Genomic DNA, 11,364 nt, shown 5'->3' on the forward strand with positions numbered 1-11,364 from the left:
ACATTGTATAAATTTAATTTGTTCATTTTGAATGAAACTTTATTGCAAAATAGAATGTGAATCCTAGATTTGAAGGATGTGACCCCAGGAAACTATGTGACAGAGCAAAGGGGGGATTATTACTATGGGGACAGCACAGGGGGGATTATTACTATGGGGACACAGCACAGGGGGCATTATTACTATATGGAGACAAAGCAGGGGGCATTATTAGTATATGCGGGCACTGCAAAGAGCAGGGCAGGGGTCATTATTGCTATATTGGGATTCAGCATGGGGCATTATTACTATATGGAGAGCACAGCAGAGCAGGGGACATTATTACTATAAGGGGGTACAGTAGGGGACATTATTACTATATGGGGCACAGCAGGGGACATTATTACTACATGGAGGCACAGCAGGGGACATTATTACTATATGGGGCACAGCAGGGGACATTATTACTACATGGAGGCACAGCAGGGGACATTATTACTATATGGGGCACAGCAGGGGACATTATTACTACATGGAGGCACAGCAGGGGACATTATTACTATATGGGGGGCAGAGCAGGGGACATTATTACTATATCGGCACTACAGGGGATCCTACATCCTGCTTTACTGCACATGACACAAAAAAAGTGGAAGGAAGCGCGGAGCCTAAGATGTTTGTCTGGCAGGTTCAGAAGAGATAAATTGTAGCTGCAAAAAATCTTCCTGGTGGTTGGGGTCGGATGGAGAGGAAAGTGATGCCTCGGGTAAAAGAAAAGGTCACATGTGAGTGATTAAATGACTTTTTTTGCCTCAAGTTGAAAAAGGTTGGGTAGCACTGCTTTATGCCATAATACACACACAGTTTCTTTGTTGCAACAATCCCTTTTATCAAGATTCACCCTGTAATCAAAATGACGTAGAAACGGCCCTGGTTCCCGCTGCTCTCCTCCATCTGACATGTATTCCTTCCCATCTACTAGAAGATGCAAAACAAACCACAACAGGGAAGGATGGAGGAGAAAATAGGTCACAGCGAGAAATGTTCCTATAAAAACTTGTGCAAGAACCAAAGATTTTTATGATTTGTTGGTTTTGCGATTTATAAAAAGAAAACCTGCTGGGAAAGAACCCGATTAACTATTAGGCTAAGTTCACACAATGTATGACAGCGGCCATTCTCTGACATGGCCGTGTCAAAGAACGGTCGCTGTCTGTGAAGTGGATAAACTTCATTTCTTTAAAACTGGGCACATTGAGGTGTACATATAGGTGCGCCCGCATTCCAACATGCCATAGCTGCCAAAGTAAAGTGCGCCGGAGCCGGACTTTACTCTTTCAATGAATAGCAGCTGCACAAAACTGACATGTCAGTTTTCTGTGTGGCCGCATGGAATCCCAGCCAGATTGTATACACTGCAGCTGGGATTTCAAAGAAAACAATGCAATGTATTTTTTCAATAAATCTGCAACAACGGCCATAAGTATTTAAAAAAATATGTGGTGTGGACCTGGCCTTACACTAAAATATGGCGTTAAGCACAGAACAGGTTACAATAGTGGTGACTACTTCTCTATTCTCTGTGGCTATTTGTGTTGGCAAAGACTTCAAAAGAGAAGGATTTAGGGGTAGTGATTTCTGACAGCCTTAAAATGAGTCACCAGTGCAACCAGTCGGTGGGGAAAGCAAATCGTATGCTGGGCTGTATAGCTAGAGGCATAACCAGTAGGAAGAGGGAGATTGTGATCCCGCTGTATAGAGCTCTGGTGAGGCCACATCTGGAATACTGTGTCCAGTTCTGGAGACCTCACCTAAAAAAGGACATTGATAAAATAGAAAGGGTCCAAAGACGGGCTACAAAAATGGTGGAGGGTGTGAGGCATAAACCATATCAGGAAAGTCTTAAGGATTTGAATCTGTATAGTCTGGAGGAAAGAAGAGAAAGGGGGGACATGATGGGAACCTTTAAGTATGTTACAGGACTAAATAAGGTTCAGGAGTAGTGATGTCACAATATCAGAATATTGAGTTAGATACCAATACCAACTTTTTTTTTATCAATGCTCGATACCAATTCGATACTGAATAAATTATATAAAAAAATAGAAATGCCCCCCCCCCCCCGTCAGGTCCCTACAAACCAATTCACAATCCTTTAATTTTATTACTTTTTAAAAAAGTTTCCATTATTTAAAATAAATGTGCTTTAAAAAATTGCCCTATTCTCACTCCTAACACTGTTATCTTTTAGCCTGTCTGGCTGTGGTGTGAGGAGTCTTTTTTTTGTGCCATGATCTGTAGTTTTATTTAGTACCATGTTTTTATGTGCTACTGAACTTGGTGTTTTTTTTTTTGCGTTTGCACTGTTTACCGTTTGTGATCAGGAAGGTGATAATTTTATAGTAAGGACAATAACACTCCAACTATTTGGGGACAATGGGTTGTAGTCATGTAACACACTTCATCTATCAGTGGGATGATATGGGTTGTAGTCATGTAACACTTCAGCTATCTGGGGGATGGTGGGGGTTGTAGTCATGTAACACACCAGCTATCAGAGGGATGATATGGGTTGTAGTCATGTAACACACACACACACACTTTAGCTATCAGGAGATGATTGGGAATGGAGTCATGTAACACACACACACACACACCAGACATCAGGGGGGTGATGGGGGTTGTAGTCATGTAACACACACACACACACACACACACACTTTAGCTATCAGGAGATGATTGGGAATGGAGTCATGTAACACACACACACCAGACATCAGGGGGGTGATGGGGGTTGTAGTCATGTAAAACACTTTAGCTTTAAGGGGATAATGGGGATTGTAGTCATGTAACACACACCAGACATCAGGGGGGTGATGGGGGTTGTAGTCTTGTAACACACACCAGACATCAGGGGGGTGATGGGGGTTGTAGTCATGTAACACACACCAGACATCAGGAGGGTGATGGGTGTTGTAGTCATGTAACACACACCAGACATCAGGGGGGTGATGGGGGTTGTAGTCATGTAATACACTTCAGCTTTAAGGGGATGATGGGGATTGTAGTCATGTAACACACACCAGACATCAGGGGGTCGATGGGTGTTGTAGTCATGTAACACACACCAGACATCAGGGGGGTGATGGGGGTTGTAGTCATGTAACACAGACCAGACATCAGGGGGTTGATGGGGGTTGTAGTCATGTAATACACTTCAGCTTCAGAGAACATGGCCGGCGCTCACATAGCCGCTGACCATGTTCTCTGTATTATACTTTATGTTAAACTGCGCTATTATGCAAATTAACATAAAGTATCGATACCAAAAAATCCTCGTATCAAAACGTTTTTTTGCTCCGGAATATCGATAGTAGTATCGATATTTCGGTGCATCGTGCATCCCTATTCAGGAGGGAAGTGATTTAAGTAAAAAAAAAAAAACTGAGCTCAAGAACAAGAGGGCACAGTGAGAGGTTATCTGGGGGAAAGATCAGAAGCAATGTGAGAAAATATTATTTTACTGAAAGAGTAGTAGATACTTGGAACAAACTTCCAGCAGAGGTGGTTGGTAAATCTACAATAACACAATTTAAACATGCCTGGGATAAACATATATCTATCCTAAGATAATAAGAATGGAAATACTAAAAGGGCAGACTAGATGGACCCAGTGGTCTTTTTCTGCCGACAATCTTCTATGTTTCTATCTGCGGGGCAGCCTTAAAAGCCAGTGTGGTGCTGGAGTACAGTACAGCATCATGCATACTAGCAAAGCAGAACTGTCTTTTTAGGCTGTTACAAGGGGCGTGGCACTGCGTCTGTAGGGAGACCATCACCACTGTAGGTCTATATCATTTTAGCAGTGTTCTCATCTATTCCACTCTGCATAGGAACCAGGTAACTTCTGCAGGTGTTTCCTTCATCCTGGACGCCGCATGAGCCAACTGGTCGGGGTGATGAGTAGTAATACAAGATGCAAACATTATGGCTAGCCGGCTGTATGCTGGGGTCTGGTCCAAACCTGGCTTCAGGGCCCATAAGACTATATGGAGCCGTCTATAGCATCAGCAAGGTATTATGGACTCCTATCACAGAGCTAAATGTTTCAATGATATTTTTTGTTTCATTTTTCTGAAAACAATAAATATCAACAGTACAAGCGATTTTAAGAAACTCTGTAATAGGTTTTATGTACTAAAAGAGTTTCCTTCTGTAGTGAAAAAGCAATCTCCCAGCCTCCCCCCTCACATCAGATGAAGCAGGATTTCTGTCTCCATTATGTGGCTATGGAGAGGGGAGGGGCTGTTAGGAGTGACTGAGCACGGAGCAGTCCTGCACAGCACAACACCCTGCAATCTTCTCTCAGTAAGTTCACAAATAAGCACTGACCTTTCTGACCCCAGAATCCAGCATCTTAGGTGCCCAGAGAGTCTACAAACAGCTGACCTTCATGTCACCTCTTCCTGCTCCCTCATCTCCCTCGGCCCCTCCCCCCTCCATAGGCTTACAATGGAGAGAGCAGAACCCGTCTTCACTGGCTTCTCTGTAATGAAGACGTGTTTGCCTGATAATTCACAGATAAGAAGTCAGGGGGGGAGGCTGGGAGATTGCTTCTTGAGGACAGAAGGAGGCTTTTTTGGCTGATAAAACCTATTACAGAGTTTCTTAAAATCGCTTATACTACTGATTTCTGCAATAAAAAAAAACATGACAGTTACGCTTTAAATTATCCTTGTGGTTACCGCTGCTCTCCTCTATAAAACTTGTGCAAGAGCTGAAGATTTTTATGATTTGTCAATTTTGCCATTTATAAAAGTGGGTCAAAGGGATAGTGACTCTCCTTAAAGCGGCACTATCAGCATGTTCTTCCCAGAGGACCTGCTGATATGCCGCGGTAGCTGTGTCCCTCAGTAGTATATGGCAGTTAGTTTCACCCCTCTCCTCCCCAGCATTGTTTCTAAAATCGCTAAAGGCTCTTATGCAAATTACTTGATTAAGAGCATTTAGGGAGTTGCTCGGGCCGGAGAGCATTGCCGCGCCCCACCCAGCCTGCCCCCTCCCGTCCTGCCCACCATGCATATTCATACATGCATAGTGGGCTCTATACATAACGGTTGCACAGGGAAGCAGTCCCATCGGACTGAATCACCGGGCCACTGACGATCCTCCCGGACGTCCATCGGAATGTATATATAAGATAGACTTTATACTTACGTCTTGAGGGACCTCCGGGAGGATCGGCGGCGACCCGGATTCATGCATGTGCGGGAAGCAGGCAATCCCTGACAGGACTGTTTCCCTGCGCAGCCGCCGTGTATCGAGCCCTCTATGCAGTTATGAATATGCATGGTGGGCAGGACAGGAGGGGGGGCAGGCTGGGCGGGGCGCGGCAATGCTCTCCGGCCCTTGAGCAACGCCCTAAATGCTCTTAAGCAAGTAATTTGCATAAGAGCCTTTAGCGATTTTAGAAACAATGCTGGGGAGGAGAGGGGAGAAACTAACTGCCATATACTTCTGAGGGACACAGCTTCTGCGGCATATCAGCAGGTTCTCTGGGAAGAACTTGCTGATAGTGCCGCCTTAAGGAGAGACCGTCATAAAGACATGTGGAGACTTACAGACCAGATTTTCCATCTGCAGACAGCTGGTTTTGCCCCTCATCAGTGCAGAGCAGGGTGTTGGCTGGCTAGTGAGAGGTCTATCCACGTTGGTCAAAGGGGTAGTGACTCTCCTCTCCAAGAGGTGTGAGAGCTATTTTTCATATCCTTTCTTCCTGCCATTTATAAAAACATTGCAAAGAAGAGCGCTGGGAAACAACCGGAGTGTATACACATAGTATACGCTCCAGACGGGATTCCTATGGGCTGCAGCAAAAACTGACATGACAGTTTTGTGCAGCCGCTATTCATTCAATGGCAACCGCACAACCCTGACAGTGCACACAATGTAAAGTGCAGCTCCTGCTGCACTTCTCATTGTGTGCTATGGTGATTTGGGATGCGGGTGGACATGAATGCGCCCGCATCCCAATTCAATAGAAATTAAGCTTAAATAAACTTCTCCCTCCCCGTCAGTCACTCTTCTGGCAGCAGCGGTCGCAAGAGGCCGATCTGTTCTGTCTCTGGTTTCGGCGCTCGAGTGACATCACTGGAGCGCCGGCACCAGGAGCGGCCTCTTGTGACCGCTGCAGTGCGGCCACAAGAGAGAGAAGAGAAGAGGAGACGCCTGTGTTTTATTTTTTATATTATATGCTATATGGGAGAGGGAGCACAGGTGGCTATATACAGTAACTGGGAGACAGAGCGCACAGGGAGGCTATATACTACTGGGGGAGCACAGAGGGACTATATACTACTGGAAGAGCGCACAGGGGGGCTATATACTACTGGGGAGCACAAAGTGGGGGTCTATATACTACTGGGGGAGCACAGAGCGGGGGGCTATATACAACTGGGGAGCACAAAGCGAGGGTCTATTTACTACTGGGGGAGAGCAGGGGGGGCTATACGGGAGGGGGAGAACACAGGGGGTCTATATACTACTGGGGAGCACAAAGCGGGGGTGTATATACTACTACTATACTACTATTATGTAAATTATTTATAAGATGGTGCTGAGATTTACTGAAGCATTTTGAGAACCATGGATGGAGCCTTCTTCAGTCATCAAGTATTTTTCTACCTTGATTTTATCTATACTATTAGAGACAATACTACTGCAGTGCCGTCCAGTTATGTTAGTACGAGATGCCCTCTAGTGGTTAGAGACAATACTACTACAGTGCTGTCCAGTTATGTTAGTATGAGATGCCCTCTAGTGGTTAAAGGCAATACTACTGTTGGGCCACATAGTTATAGTAGTTATAGAGATGCCCTCTAGTGATTAGAACAATAATCCTATTATAACTCATAGGTTTGCATGGAAAATGTAGGGGAAATAAGTGTCAGGATATTTCGATTATATTAGATTGTATTGGTGAAGTCTGTGATTTCAGACACCACAGATATCCAGATCAATAAGGGTCTATAGAAAACTATAGGGTCACTGTTACACCCACTCCCCTCTCTGTGCTATAATGTTCTGCTGCCACTAGAGGGTGCTGTGCTGCAGAGAGAGACACAGGCTGGGGAGCTGATAGCCCTCACTGAGCATACACCGCTATACCCTAGAGGTGTCCTTGTTGGGCTCCTATTAGCGGTAGTAGAGAGGTTGGTCACTGTGCATATAGTAAAGTACCAGGACATTCGTGTTTGCTGGCTGGAGCGCTCTGCCATTGTATAGTATATGTGTCTTCCATAGAAAGGTGATAGGGAGGAATTATAACCCAATGGATGAGCAGCATTAGTGGCTGTGCTGGGGCCCCAGGAGATGACACATACATCAGACTTTGCACAGTCATAAAACTAACTACATTACAACCTACTCCAATCCTACTGTTCTATTTATTAGAGCCGGAATATTTATAGACTCTCACCAACAATGATCACCGACGTCTGTGAACGGACAGATACAGTAATAGGACATCTGGGGTGTGATGTACAGTAGTAAGGATTTCTTCTCTAACAATAAAAAACCGGGGTAAAGCACTACAGAGGTTATAATTTGTGAAACTACAGCTCCCAGTATATTACCGCATACTGTGACCTCTGAATATAATACTGCCACATACTGTACTCCCTGATTATTATACTGCCCTACACTGTACCCCCTGATTATTATACTGTCCTACACTGTACCCCCTGATTATTATACTGCCCTACACTGTACCCCCTGAGTATTATACTGCCGCACACTGTACCCCCTGATTATTATACTGCCATACACTGTACCCCCTGATTATTATACTGCCCTACACTGTACCCCCTGAGTATTATACTGCCGCACACTGTACCCCCTGATTATTATACTGCCATACACTGTACCCCCTGATTATTATACTGCCCTACACTGTACCCCCTGAGTATTATACTGCCCTACACTGTACCCCCTGATTATTATACTGTCCTACACTGTACCCCCTGATTATTATACTGCCCTACACTGTACCCCCTGAGTATTATACTGCCACACACTGTACCCCCAGATTATTATACTGCCACACACTGTACCCCCAGATTATTATACTGCCATACACTGTACCCCCTGATTATTATACTGCCGCACACTGTACCCCCTAATTATTATACTGCCCTACACTGTACCCCCTGATTATTATACTGCCCTACACTGTACCCCCTGAGTATTATATTGCCACACACTGTACCCCCTGATTATTATACTGCTGCACACTGTACCCCCTAATTACTATACTGCCCTACACTGTACCCCCTGATTATTATACTGCCCTACACTGTACCCCCTGAGTATTATACTGCCACACACTGTACCCCCAGATTATTATACTGCCACACACTGTACCCCCAGATTATTATACTGCCATACACTGTACCCCCTGATTATTATACTGCCGCACACTGTACCCCCTAATTATTATACTGCCCTACACTGTACCCCCTGATTATTATACTGCCCTACACTGTACCCCCTGAGTATTATATTGCCACACACTGTACCCTCTTGCGATGCCCTGGCCCCTGGGGGCCACTTCCGCAGTGCTGGTGTTATGAGCGGGCAATGACCGGGGCAGCTGCAGGGGTTATACTTGTCACGGTATAGGCCTGAGGGCAGCACAGCTGTAGGGCCGGTCTGTGGAATCTGCGGGTGATGATGGGCATGCGATTCTTCGCTGCACTTAGTCAGGGCACCAGTTAGTGGACACCAATGCCAGGGTTCAGTAACAGCGGTTTTATTATAGATGAGGTAACTAGTAGCAACAGTTCTGTCCGGATGCAACCGGGTATATAGCAGGCTTTGACAAATAAAGCAGGAGTGGTGCTGCATAGGCTGTGAGAATACGTGCCGGATGATGGGAGTAGGAGTATGAGAGAAATAGCGTTGCTGGGTGGATTAGCTTGAGAATAATACTTGCTGTGAGTCCTTGCAGCGATGAGGAGAGATAACGGAATGACACCCAGATGAGAGAGAAGAATCCGGTCATTCGAGCAGGCAGATACAGCCGAAGACTTGAATACTGCAGCAGACTCAGTCACTCTTCTGAGGGAGAGGACAGAACAACACAACCTCCTTGCTTGAAAGCAGGGGCTGAACTGACTTGTCAGCAGGAAGTGGGAGGTCACATGGTTGCTCCTGGCCAGAGCTAGTCGGCCATTGGAGGAACCATGGTTACAGGTCACGTGATCAACAGCCTTGCATACCACTGTACAATGCAATAATACACAGGAATACATGAGAATACACATGAGAATGCACATTACTAGAGAATACTAGGGGAAAACCAGCAGCAGTTGCAGTGCAAACACTTACCAGAACAGGCATTGACACAGCAAGAGAAATGGGCATAATAGGAGTAGTAGTCTGCATGTTCTGGGACACTGCATACCTCCCTAGCAAATTTGAGCCGACCTCGGCGAATCTAGAAGGCAGCAAACATGAATAGACTGGACAATCAAACAACAGGAATGAATGATGAGAGTGTGTGTGATGAGGTGTGTGTTTCCCACGCCCAAGGCACAGGTGAGAAGAGAGAGAGGATGAGAAACCCTAGTGGCAGGACTTCACCTAGGGGTGCCTAACGTACTCTGGCGACCAGGTAGCTAGTGCGTGAACCATCTGACGTGTAAGCCAGGACAACTTAACTGCTGGCGGGTGACCCTCCATATTCCAGCCAGTTAGACAGTAGGTTTTCTGTTAAATGTGTTACCCTACTGGAGGAGAACGTGAAGACCTGTGTACTATCTTGGCGTGTTTGTGAAATGTCTTGGATACCTGAAAGAGAATAGAACAAAATAATAAAAGCAAGCATACATCTGGGCGCCCATGCATACGGGTCAATCATACAACACAATTACTCAATAGGCCAAACACACGAAAGGGTATCCAAGGTGCAATATGTATGGACCAGTGTGAATATTAGGTAAGACTATGTGTGATTACTACTGTGTTGGGACAAGACAGAGGTGAACAAATACTGGAAAATAAAAGGAAGGGAAACACAAGGGACAACAAATACTGCGAGGTCTTGAGGAGAACTGGCTCACATGAATCTGAATGAAAATCTGAGAAAAATCTGAATGAAAATCTGAGAAAAATCTGCATACGAACTGGCTCAACTAAATCTTTCCAGCTATAGATACGATAATAATACACAATACTGAGACTGGATGAGAAAATACACTCCTACATAAACTGGACTTTCTCTGAGGTATATGTAACCTGACTTCTCTTACTCAGAGGAGGAGCTATCTGACTTAGACACTGGAAAATATACTGTTTTACAAAAGAGGCGCTCTACTCTGAGGCAATCTATGTAACCTTGTGCTTACTCAGAGGAGGAAATACAAAGACTTTGATAACACTGGAATACAATAGTACAATAAGTGCAATAATGAAATAAGTGCAATAATACCCTGTGTGGAACACACAATCAAAGGAAAGTGCATTAGGAAGGAATGGGTTAAGTGTCTCTGTTAGGTAGAGTCTCTTTTAGGCAATAAGAACATCGTCCATGTAAAAGGCTCTGGGACAGGCACTAGAGAACTTTTTGTTATGGTAAGTGTCCATCAGCTCATGGCTGGTTAGTACAGGGAACTTGGTCAGGAGGACCAGGCACGAACCTTGAACGTTGCATAGCAGGAACCTGAAACAATTAAACAGTCAGTTAGACAACAGAAACAGTTTAAGGACTCTGGTCTCTGTAAGGATACTTAGCAGAAATGTCCTGGAGGACCCTGAGTAGGCTTCTTCTTTTTCTTCTTCCACGGATAGCGATAGCGTGAAGGGCCTGGAGCAGAAGCATCACTGGATGCCGTAGTGACTACAATGCTGGGCGTCACCGTGGTGATAGGAGAGATAATGGGGGCCACATGATAGGTGACGGTCGTGGTAGAAGAGGCAGCCTTAGCCACAGCAGTGGGGGCAGTAGAGGGGACTGCGGTAGTAGACGGGCCCGCTGTAGTGGAAGCTGCAGGAGTAGCGCTAGGCATAGCGGTGGCAGCTGTAGTGGCAGGCGACAGGGCAGCGAGTGCCTGCTGAATGTCCTCGATCAGCTGCATAATCTTAGGCCCCGGCCCGAGCATCCATTGCGGCAGGGGCGGCGAATCACGCCCTGGAGGTTGCCACAGACCCGGGGATATGAAGGCCTTAGCAGAGTTCTCCCCTTTAGGGCCAGGGACTGAGGACAACAGAGTCGGTCCACTTACAATCTGTTCGCTGTCCGGTGATGAGGACTCTCCGGTACAAGAAGCGAGGTCAGCGGTGCTGGAGTGACCGGGTCCCGGAGAAATGCTGGTCTCAGGTATGGGC

The sequence above is a fragment of the Dendropsophus ebraccatus genome, chromosome 4 (assembly GCF_027789765.1).
Source record: "Dendropsophus ebraccatus isolate aDenEbr1 chromosome 4, aDenEbr1.pat, whole genome shotgun sequence".
NCBI classification, from domain to species: Eukaryota; Metazoa; Chordata; class Amphibia; order Anura; family Hylidae; genus Dendropsophus; species Dendropsophus ebraccatus.